Consider the following 9,895-nt stretch of genomic DNA (forward strand, 5'->3'; position numbering starts at 1 on the left):
GTAATCTGAATTTTCTAGAAAACCTTCACACGGCTATAAATATAACCAACACGACGCGCCAAAAGAGAGTATCAATTATTATTTCGCTATAATCAGTGTGCTATAAAAGTTCGGAAGCTATAACTGTGATTGTTATAACATTTATCAATCGGAAAACTACAGATATTTGACCCGGAACCTTTACAAAGTTCGAATATTACAAATGATTTAACTTCAATGGATTCTCATCGGACATTAGTATTTTTACAAAAACATTATCTAACGTCATCGGTAGAAACTCAATCTCTAATAGGCCTATAAACAGTGAAGACTACAGGGCTAGCTAGCTCCCTGTTAAGCGAATCGTACCTATATCAAGGAAGTTAAAAACTAGAAAGAAGACTTTATATTGCTTGTAAGTTTGTGAAACGTTTGTTTATAAATCATTATTTGTAATAACTGTTATTGTAACTTGTATTGTTGTTTGTATATTATAACGTATTTGTGTTAAAAAAGAAAACTGTGTATCAATCTTGTTGGCAAATATCGTAAACTGATTAATATATATATCGGCTATTACTTAACTACTAAATCCAAAGTACAATTTAACTACTAAATTTAAATTTATCAAGTAACTCAATTTCAGACCATTTTACATTCTCAGACGTAACAATACATACACATTTCTTTCTCTGTCTCTCACTTATACATACTTCAGTTTCTTTTTTTTTGTATATTAGTTTCGGTTTTAGCTAGGTTAACAGTTTCTTTGCGTAACTGAAATCTAGCCAGGTAATACACGAGGATAACTGAAACCTAGCTTAGTAACCCAAGAGGATAACTGAAACATAGCCTAGTAATCCAAGAGGATAAGTGAAATATAACCTAGAAACCCACGAGGATAACTGAAACCTAGCTTAGTAGCCCAAGAGAATAACTGAAACCTAGCTTAGTAACCCAAGAGGATAACTGAAACCTAGCTTAGTAACCCAAGAGGATAAGTGAAACATAGCTTAGTAATCCAAGAGGATAAGTGAAATATAACCTAGAAACCCACGAGTATAACTGAAACCTAGCTTAGTAACACACGAGGAAAACTAAAATATAGCCTAGTAACCTATGGGGACTAGAGTATTTCTGAACACTTTGTATCCTGGTCGCTCAATGGTAAGTTTGCCGACTTGCAACGTTAAAATCCCGGGCTTGGTACTGCACGGTGGACAGGGCGCAGTTAGCCCATTCTGTGGTTCTGCGTTAAAAACAAACTGAATACATTTTTTTGTGAGTCTTTAGAAAACTAGTCATAAAATACAAGTGAAAGAGTTGCAATCATAGAATTTAAAATTATTTTAAAAAATATTTTAGACAGTTTCTGATGTAAAATTCAAAACAAAAAATTTCTAATTATAGCAAAAATTGATCTGTATTTACCAGTGAGCAGTAAATTTTGTAATAAACGTTAGTTTGAATATGCGATAAACATGAATATTTCGTCGGTTAACAATAATAATTATAAATAAATGTAATCGAAAATTTTGGTAATCACATTAATAACCCCGATGAAACCCCCCAACACTTTCGACAAGTGGATCTCCCTTCTTCAGGTGTAAAGAAAAATACAAACCTACCTGTCGAAAACGTTAAGATTTCACTGTTTTCCTTATGTAATTTTATTGGTTGAAATTTATTCATTTGTTATGAAAAACAAAACAAAAAATAATAATAATACAGATATTTCTATATATTAATGTTTATATTTAAAAATAATTTGTGTGTGTAAGACGCTTACGGCAGTGTTATACAAACTCACTTTTCCAAGAAAGAACCAATATCTATGACTACGTCAAATTTTGTGACTGTTTTGTCTTTTCGGTGTAAGAGCACTTTGGATTATTGTCGGGAAAATACGTAAAGCCAAGCAATGTCAGACAATTTCCTGGTTTGTTGCTATGGTTACCTGACATGTATATCTACCTGGATGCTGCAGAGCGGACAGGACTGGAATCAAGAAAGCATGATTATGATGAGGATTAGATAGAAATGTAATAATATTGTGTGCTTCTCTTTAGGCACTCCTAATATTCAGGATAGTTAGTCTAACTAATTATTTTATTGAAACAAATCTGTTAGTTCTTAATTTACTGTATTTAACTACAGCAATGTAACAGTTTCTATGAAAACATTTACCTGCTGTAATAAAAGTTAGCTTGTGTGCTGCGCGTGTAGTTTATTTATTGATTATTCAATAAAAGTGCATTTTTATAGTGTATATTTCTTGATATTTTAACAATCAATCCCATAAGTCTATTTTTATCATATATATATAGTTACCTAGTATATTGGTTCGTTTCTTGTTGTTTCATTGTTGGACACAGTTAAAGATTTTGTTCTAACACTGTATCCTACTCCTTTTCAGAATACATTTTTCTCTGTTATCAGTGTCATCATATTAACGTTTAGATCAAGGTGAACCTGAATATTTCAGCTTTCAGAGTGATTAGTATAAATACCAAATGTAAATGACTTAAAATATATATACAAAAATATTTTTTTCCGAAATAGTCTCGATATTTAAACTCCATCAATACAGTGCCAGTATTTGATGTATATTTTATGCGTGCATATGGCCGATAAAGCTGTCACATATACACCTGTGTGCATATTTTCATACATGCAATTGGACAGACTTTTACTGAAGATTCCAAACTCTACAGAGTTAGACTCTAGTTTTCTTTGTTAGAAAGACAAATAACGGTAACTGAGTGTCAGTAAGAGTTCTTTCTTATTATGTTGGTGTTTTCTCTCAGTAGAAGTTTTTTGGGAACGAAACATTTAAATTGCCTAACGGTCCTTTAATCTTAAAGTGCTCTCAGGATAAATAAAGACCTCTCATTGGGTACGAAATCAAGTCTACTGAAACTCTGCACCTGATCACAGTTTTCATCGCTCGGCCAGCTCTTCCAGTTTTAACTTAAAATAAAAAAACTTATGTACATATTGGAAATTTATGAACTGATTGAACTTTTCATGTAAAACTGTCTCACTATTGGCTGTTTTTATGCCCCCAGTAATACCATTTTCTTTCCTGTTTACAGACGTGAAAACGTTTTTATATCATCAGTAATACCATTTTCTTTCCTGTTCACAGACGTGTAAACGTTTTTATGCCCCCAGTAATACTCGAACCTTTTGTTGATAGTATATCTAAAGTCCCCCGGTGGGACAGCGGTAAGTCGTCGGATTTATAATAGTGAAATCAGGGGTACGATTCCCTTCGGTGGGCACAGCAAATAACTCGGTGTACCTTTGCTATAAAATAAAAAAACACCCACATAGTATATCTGAACTTGAACGACTATAATTGTAAAAACCATAAACTTACAAAGACTAGTGTAATTATATGTGAAAACATCTCTCGGTTATCCAAGAACGTAAACACACTTGTAGATTATTTATAACATTAAAAACCAATGTTTTTCCTAATTATTTGCACCAATTAGAAAGTCCGGAGTATGAAAATTCCAAGTAATTATTTTCAGACAAAAATAAATAATTCTTCGAGAAACTTTAACGAATCTTGGAATTCTGTTTTTTCTTCAGCCAATCTCTTACTTACGAGTAAAATCCACTAACAGTCTAGTTTATTATAGGAGCTTAAACATAAAAAAAAACTCATTCTTTCCTGCTAATCTGACCACGTGCCTTAAAGAGAATGTGTTTTCTTCAAATGGGAATTTTTGTGCGACATTCATTTTTAATGATTTTTTTTTTCGTATCACTGTATGTTTTGCGACAAATGTTTGACGCTGATACATTCCACACATTCCCTAGTAAAAACTCGTAATATACTTCTGAATAATCTGTATATTTACAGTACACTCCTAAAGTTAAATAATATATTCTTGGGTAATATATACGCATCAGCAGCACGGTAAAACACTACTGAATAATGTGTCTATTAAATAACATTCCTCAAAAATGTATTTATTAACAACACATCTCCCAGTACAATCATGGTATGCCTGAATGCTCTGTGTTTGAACAATAGACTTCTGGATAATGTATATATATCAATAACGCACTTGTGGATAATATACATATATCAACGGTATGCCCCGAATAATGTTTATATCAATAAAACGCTTTGGAAGTTTTGTATGTTCATTATAAATTAAGTTACTGTACCTGCACTTGTTATAAATATATCCAATTCGAATATTATATTTTTTGTTATTTTGAGGGGATGTGAAATGTGTGTGTGTGTGTGTATGTATATATATATATATATTTATTAATGTTTATTGAGTAACTTCTATTATGTGAATTGACCAGGTTAATACATTGTGTAGGTCATGTAAAGAGATAACGATTTTCTTTTACAATTTTCTGTTTTGTCCGTTTTTTACAAATAACTAATCATATACTGGCTAATCTTACGATTTTCTATACAGCATACTGATACTAATATTAATACTAATACTATATTAAAGTTACTTTAATAGAACATTTCATATTTTTACAACATACATTCTCATTTACACAATTAAAAATGATATCAATTATTGTTATTAGTAGCAAGCTATTACAGCAACTTATAAATTACACATAGCCCATTTTCACTTCTGTGTTGTCATGTCTTTAATTATACCACTGTCATTGCTAATCTATAAATTATGCGTGTATTTGGTTTATCTTTTAGATATTAATGAAAAAAAAAAGAAAAACTAATAACTCCATTTTTGTGCTTACTTAAACTAAAATATGCAATATAGTTTTTGTGAAAGTTCTAATTTCCAATTCCAAATGTGTTATATAAATGATATTATTTGTATACGTTTGAAATAAGTTTTCCACTACTGCCATGTAAAACACTGAGAAAGCTGAGATGTCCACACTTTAAAAAATGAGGAGATGCTCAATGACCATCATCGTTTTAGTAAATGTACGAATGTGAGACTAACGATAATCGGTTAGGGCGCTCGACTCACAACCTGCGGGTCGTGGGTTTCGAGTTCTAGTCACATCAAATATGCTCGCCCTTTCAGCCGTGGTGGCGTTATAATGTGATGGTCAATCCCACTGTTCGTTGGTAAAAGAATAGCCCAAGAGTTGGCGGTGGGTGGTGTTGACTAGTTGCTTTCCCTCTAGTCTCCCCCCCCCCCCTAGTGGCATAGTGGTGGGTATTCGGACTTCAACGCTAGAAACCGGGTTTCGATATCTGTGGTGGGCAGAGCACAGATGGCCCTCGAGTAGCTTTGCGCAAAATTCAAAACGTACCAAACCATTTTCGTGAAGAAGAATGACTTCTGATGAAGGAATTTACATGATAGTTTGTCAAGTTAGAATGACTACTGCAAGATGAATAGAGCAGATGATACTGTGCTTAATTCGGAAATGAAGTTTCGTTATTGTAGAAGAGCAACAGACAAAACATTAAACTTTGTTTTCAGAAAGATTAAATGAATAATAAAATATGGGAACCAATTCTATTCTCTATTTCCTTACAGTACCTCTTTAATCTTAAAACAGGTAGACAGTAGGTGATAGCTCTATCAAAGTCATAAAAGTCCTGAGATCTACTATCTGAAACTGACGGTATTGGTTGGATGAATTGATGTAAACATGTTTAAGCACCAACTTTTTTTTATTTCATATACATTACTAGTCAAAAGTGTTACTACAACATAACAATAATCCAGTTTTCATAAAATATTGCAAAGGAAAACGTTGTTTGGGTTTACATATTGTAATTATACTCAGTATTACAATATTAGGAATAAGAAGGTAGTTTGAAACATAATAAATTGAAAAATCGATACTTCTTAGATGCTCCTCTAGTCTGGCCTTAACTGTATGGCTGAGTTTAACGGCATGGATGCTACCTCTTGTTTCAGACTAGTTATCTGTATTTTTCTAGTTTTTGTTGTGCATTTTCATTATGTTAGTTTATTCTTTCCAACTTTTCTTCAATTGGATTAGCATTGGATGTTTGGGTTGGCTACTTTGTAACCTTCATATCACCAGCTATTTCTCTTCTCCTACAAATACCTATTATTCAAGAGGACGATATGATTTGAATCATTATCCACACGAAATTCGAAGCCAAAGCCAAATAAAAGTTGCCCACTGAATGTTTTCATGAAAAACCAGGTTATTGTGATATTGCTTCTTCTTCATAATGCCATCAAATTAGACATTATCTACTATTCCTGAAGTAGATACACTTCTTCACACCGTTACAGATCAACCGTCATGTTAGGTTGTTTTACTTAAACTTTAAAATATTGACCATGTTCATTATCTCTGCCAAGTCTTCTCACAAACCTCTCCTGGAGTTTACACACACAAAAAGCTTTATTTTATCAGTCTACAGCATATTATTTTATTTGCTCTTCTGATTTGTTTATGATCTTTAAACTGTTGACCATGTTCATTATCTTGGCCAAGTCTTCTCACAAACCTCTCCTGGAGTTTACACACAAAACAACAATCTTCACTTCATTAGTGTGCCCGTCATGGCCAGGTGGATAAGGCGCTCGACTCACAATCTGAGGGTCGCGGGTTCGAATCCGCATCCCACCAAACATGTTCGCCCTTTCAGCCACTATTCGTTGGTAAAAGAGTAGCCCAAGAGTTGGCGGTGGGTGGTGATGACTAGCTGCCTTCCCTCTAGTCTTACACTGCTAAATTAGGGACGGCTAGCGCAGATAGCCCTCGTGTAGCTTTGCGCGAAATTCCAAAACAAACAAACAAACAAAACTGATGTGGTTGAAGCTATTACTTAGGCTTATCGCCCGATAGAACACTACTACGTTTCACCATATTAGGTGTTATACGTCATAAATGTTATAATTAAACCTAATCCCCACAGTATCCCAGCAAAAAACGTTCACGTCTAAATATATGTTCTCAAAACAAGTGTTGTTAATTGTCTTACAGATAAAATAAACAGATAAATTTCCATCTTATGGCAATAAACGATATGACAGACAGATATGTGTAATTATGAAATGCTATTAGTGAACGTTTCGGATATCTTTGACAGAACGTGTGACCAATATTTGGCAGTATAACACCAGCACTCTCTACGATGTACATTTCGAATATAACGCCCTCAAAACAGCCGCCCTACGCCCTAATATGAACTGACAGCGATGCAATTCATTATGGAATTATAAGAAAGTTAATAAACAGCCATTCCTAGACGCGATGTTAACATAGACTCGTATACGACTAAAGAGACCCCTATACTGGGTGTCACGAACTGCTCTGGTGTTCAGAAGGGACAAGATTTGTAAAACAGAAGAAGGAAGAAAAGATACTTGAACTCTCTCTTTGACGGTGGATATCCTAAACACTTGATTAAAAACAAAATAAAGAACGTTTCTTTTGTTGTGAATTTCGCGCAAAGCTACACGAGGGCTATCTGCACTAGCCGTCCCTAATTTAGCAGTGTAAGACTAGAGGTAAGGAAGCTAGTCATCACCCCACACCGCCAACTCTTGGGCTACTCTTTTATCAACGAATAGTGGGATTGACCGTTACATTACAACGCCCCCACGGCTGAAAGGACGAGCATATTTGATGGGACGGAGATTCAAACCTGCGATCCTCAGATTGCGAGTCAAGCGCTCCCTAACCGCCTTGCCATGCCGGACCACAATAAAGAACATAAACACGAAGAATTAGCAGGAAGACATACAACCATATTCTTCTACGTCAAAAGTCTTTCTGAAAACCTACAGACGAGTATACAGAAACACACAACACAATATGATTGTAGTTATTATACACAAAACTGATTAAAGATCAACAAAAGTTATAATACAGTGGTATAATAGACGTACAAGATCCTGTAATTCCGATATATGTGAAGAGAAGAAAAGACTGTCTTGAAAACATTCATGCTGCTAATTCAAGTCTTTATGAAGGAGACCCAGGTTCGAATCCAGGTTACTATCACCACAAAATTAGTCTTTCTAGGGACTTCCCAGAAGGCGGTAACAAGTTAACAGCTGTAACCTTAGTATCTAGTAATTAATATAAGCTAATTAACAATTAGGCTTAGGTTATCTTTCACGCCACTAACCACAATAATGATCTCAAAATATAATTTTAACTCTTATTGTAAAGCTTGAAGAGCGCGGGCGCACAAAACACGACGCCACAATCCGTTCGTCTTGTGTTATTTTAAGTTATTCGTTGCTCTTAAAGTTAGTCAACGCTACGGAGTTCTGTGTATGTGCCTTTAAAACAATAAAGCCACATACAGATCTGTTGTATACAAGTAAGTACCACTGACAATTAAAATTAGATTTATCATACACTTCTTATGTAACATAACAGTAGAATATTAAACCGACCTCTGGTGGTGGTTACTGTTGACCAGTTGCCTTCCCTCTAGTCTGTCAATTCGAAATTGTGGACTGTTAGCGTGGCTCGTCCCTTTACATAGTTTTGCACGAATATTCGTATCAAAACAAATCCCCCCCCCCTCCCAGTGGCACAGCGGCATGTCTGCGGACTCAACGCTAGAAACCGGGTTTCGATGCCCGTGGTGGGTAGAGCACAGATAGCCCATATTAAGCTTCGTGCTTGATTACAAACAAATTAAACCGATCTTATAAATAACGCGATCGATTTTAGATCGCTACAGCTACTTGTGTGAAAAAATATATAACTTTTTTTTTTTTACACAAATCTACAATTTTACTCTTAAATCTTTGACGTACAATAAAAATCGTTCTTGAGACAATGATGGTTTTTGTTGCAGTCGAACGTCTCGTACTGTTTATAATACGGACGTTTTCTTCATCCCGCTTGGCGGGAAGCGCTTCTTTCTTGTGCATGTTAGTTTCTACAAAACATACTCCTTGCACGTGCTTAGCCTCACGTGGTTCGAGATGGATTTCTTTAAGGAAAGGTTTATTTTTATTCAGAATGATGGAGTAGAAATTTTTGATGCAAAAAAAAAAAGAATAAAATAAAATAAAAGAGTTACTCCCTGTTTTTAATCTTTTTTTCTTTTTTACTACGAAAATCAAGTGAAATTCTATTAAAAGAAATATTTCGGTTGTTACACGGCTTAATATCGATCCAGCAACATTATATTGTCATTATTACGCTATACTGTTCTCGCTGTGCCTTTCATTTTGTGTCCTTTGTGTACGTTTCTTTATCTTCACTTCTGAATGACACATGACCACAGCACATTTCGTTCTGACTGTCTGTTTGTCAGTTAAAGTAAAAATGTCAACTTGAGTAACATTACTACTCAAAACTGGGATCATTGAGCTTCGGACAAAGATGTTAATTGTTTAAGACTAGCATTTGATTCAGATGTAGGCCTTTTTTTCCCCCATTTGTCAAGACTGAAGAAACGTAGTAAAGTAATTTAATCACAAAGATTACGTCAGTCTACTTTACTATGTTGTAATCTTTGTGATTAAAGACTGACGAAACATGTTCCTTTAGTCTTTAATCACAAAGATTACTACTTTACTATGTTTCGTCAGTCTTTAATCACAAAGGTTATTACTTTACTATGTTTCTTCAGTCTTTAATCACAGATATTACTTTACTATCTACTTTACTTTTAATCACAAAGATTAAATAGTAAAGTAATATCTGTGATTAAAGACTGAAGAAACATAGTAAAGTAATAACCTTTGTGATTAAAGACTGACGAAACATAGTAAAGTAGTAATCTTTGTGATTAAAGACTAAAGGAACATAGTAAAGTAGTAACCTTTGTGATTAAAGACTGACGAAACATAGTAAAGTAGTAATCTTTGTGATTAAAGACTAAAGGAACATAGTAAAGTAGTAATCTTTGTGATTAAAGACTAAAGGAACATAGTAAAGTAGTAATCTTTGTGATTAAAGACTAAAGGAACAGAGTAAAGTAGTAATCTTT

General features: G+C 34.1%; 1 protein-coding gene across 12 annotated transcripts in view; it reads left to right on the forward strand.

Annotated features, from left to right (window-relative positions):
• Positions 1–9,895, forward strand: part of LOC106474893 (coiled-coil domain-containing protein CG32809-like) — a 386,694-nt gene that overhangs the window by 176,817 nt on the left and 199,982 nt on the right. The window contains exon 1 of one of the 12 annotated variants that reach the window (XM_022384016.1): positions 5,510–5,574. The exons of the other annotated variants lie outside the window; for them this stretch is intronic. The gene's annotated coding sequence lies outside the window, so the exon portion shown is untranslated. Of the gene's footprint in view, positions 1–5,509; positions 5,575–9,895 lie in introns of those variants that run through there. 12 annotated transcript variants of the gene reach the window in all.

The sequence above is a fragment of the Limulus polyphemus genome, unplaced genomic scaffold, assembly GCF_000517525.1.
Source record: "Limulus polyphemus unplaced genomic scaffold, Limulus_polyphemus-2.1.2 Scaffold0, whole genome shotgun sequence".
In the NCBI taxonomy this organism is placed as follows: Eukaryota; Metazoa; Arthropoda; class Merostomata; order Xiphosura; family Limulidae; genus Limulus; species Limulus polyphemus.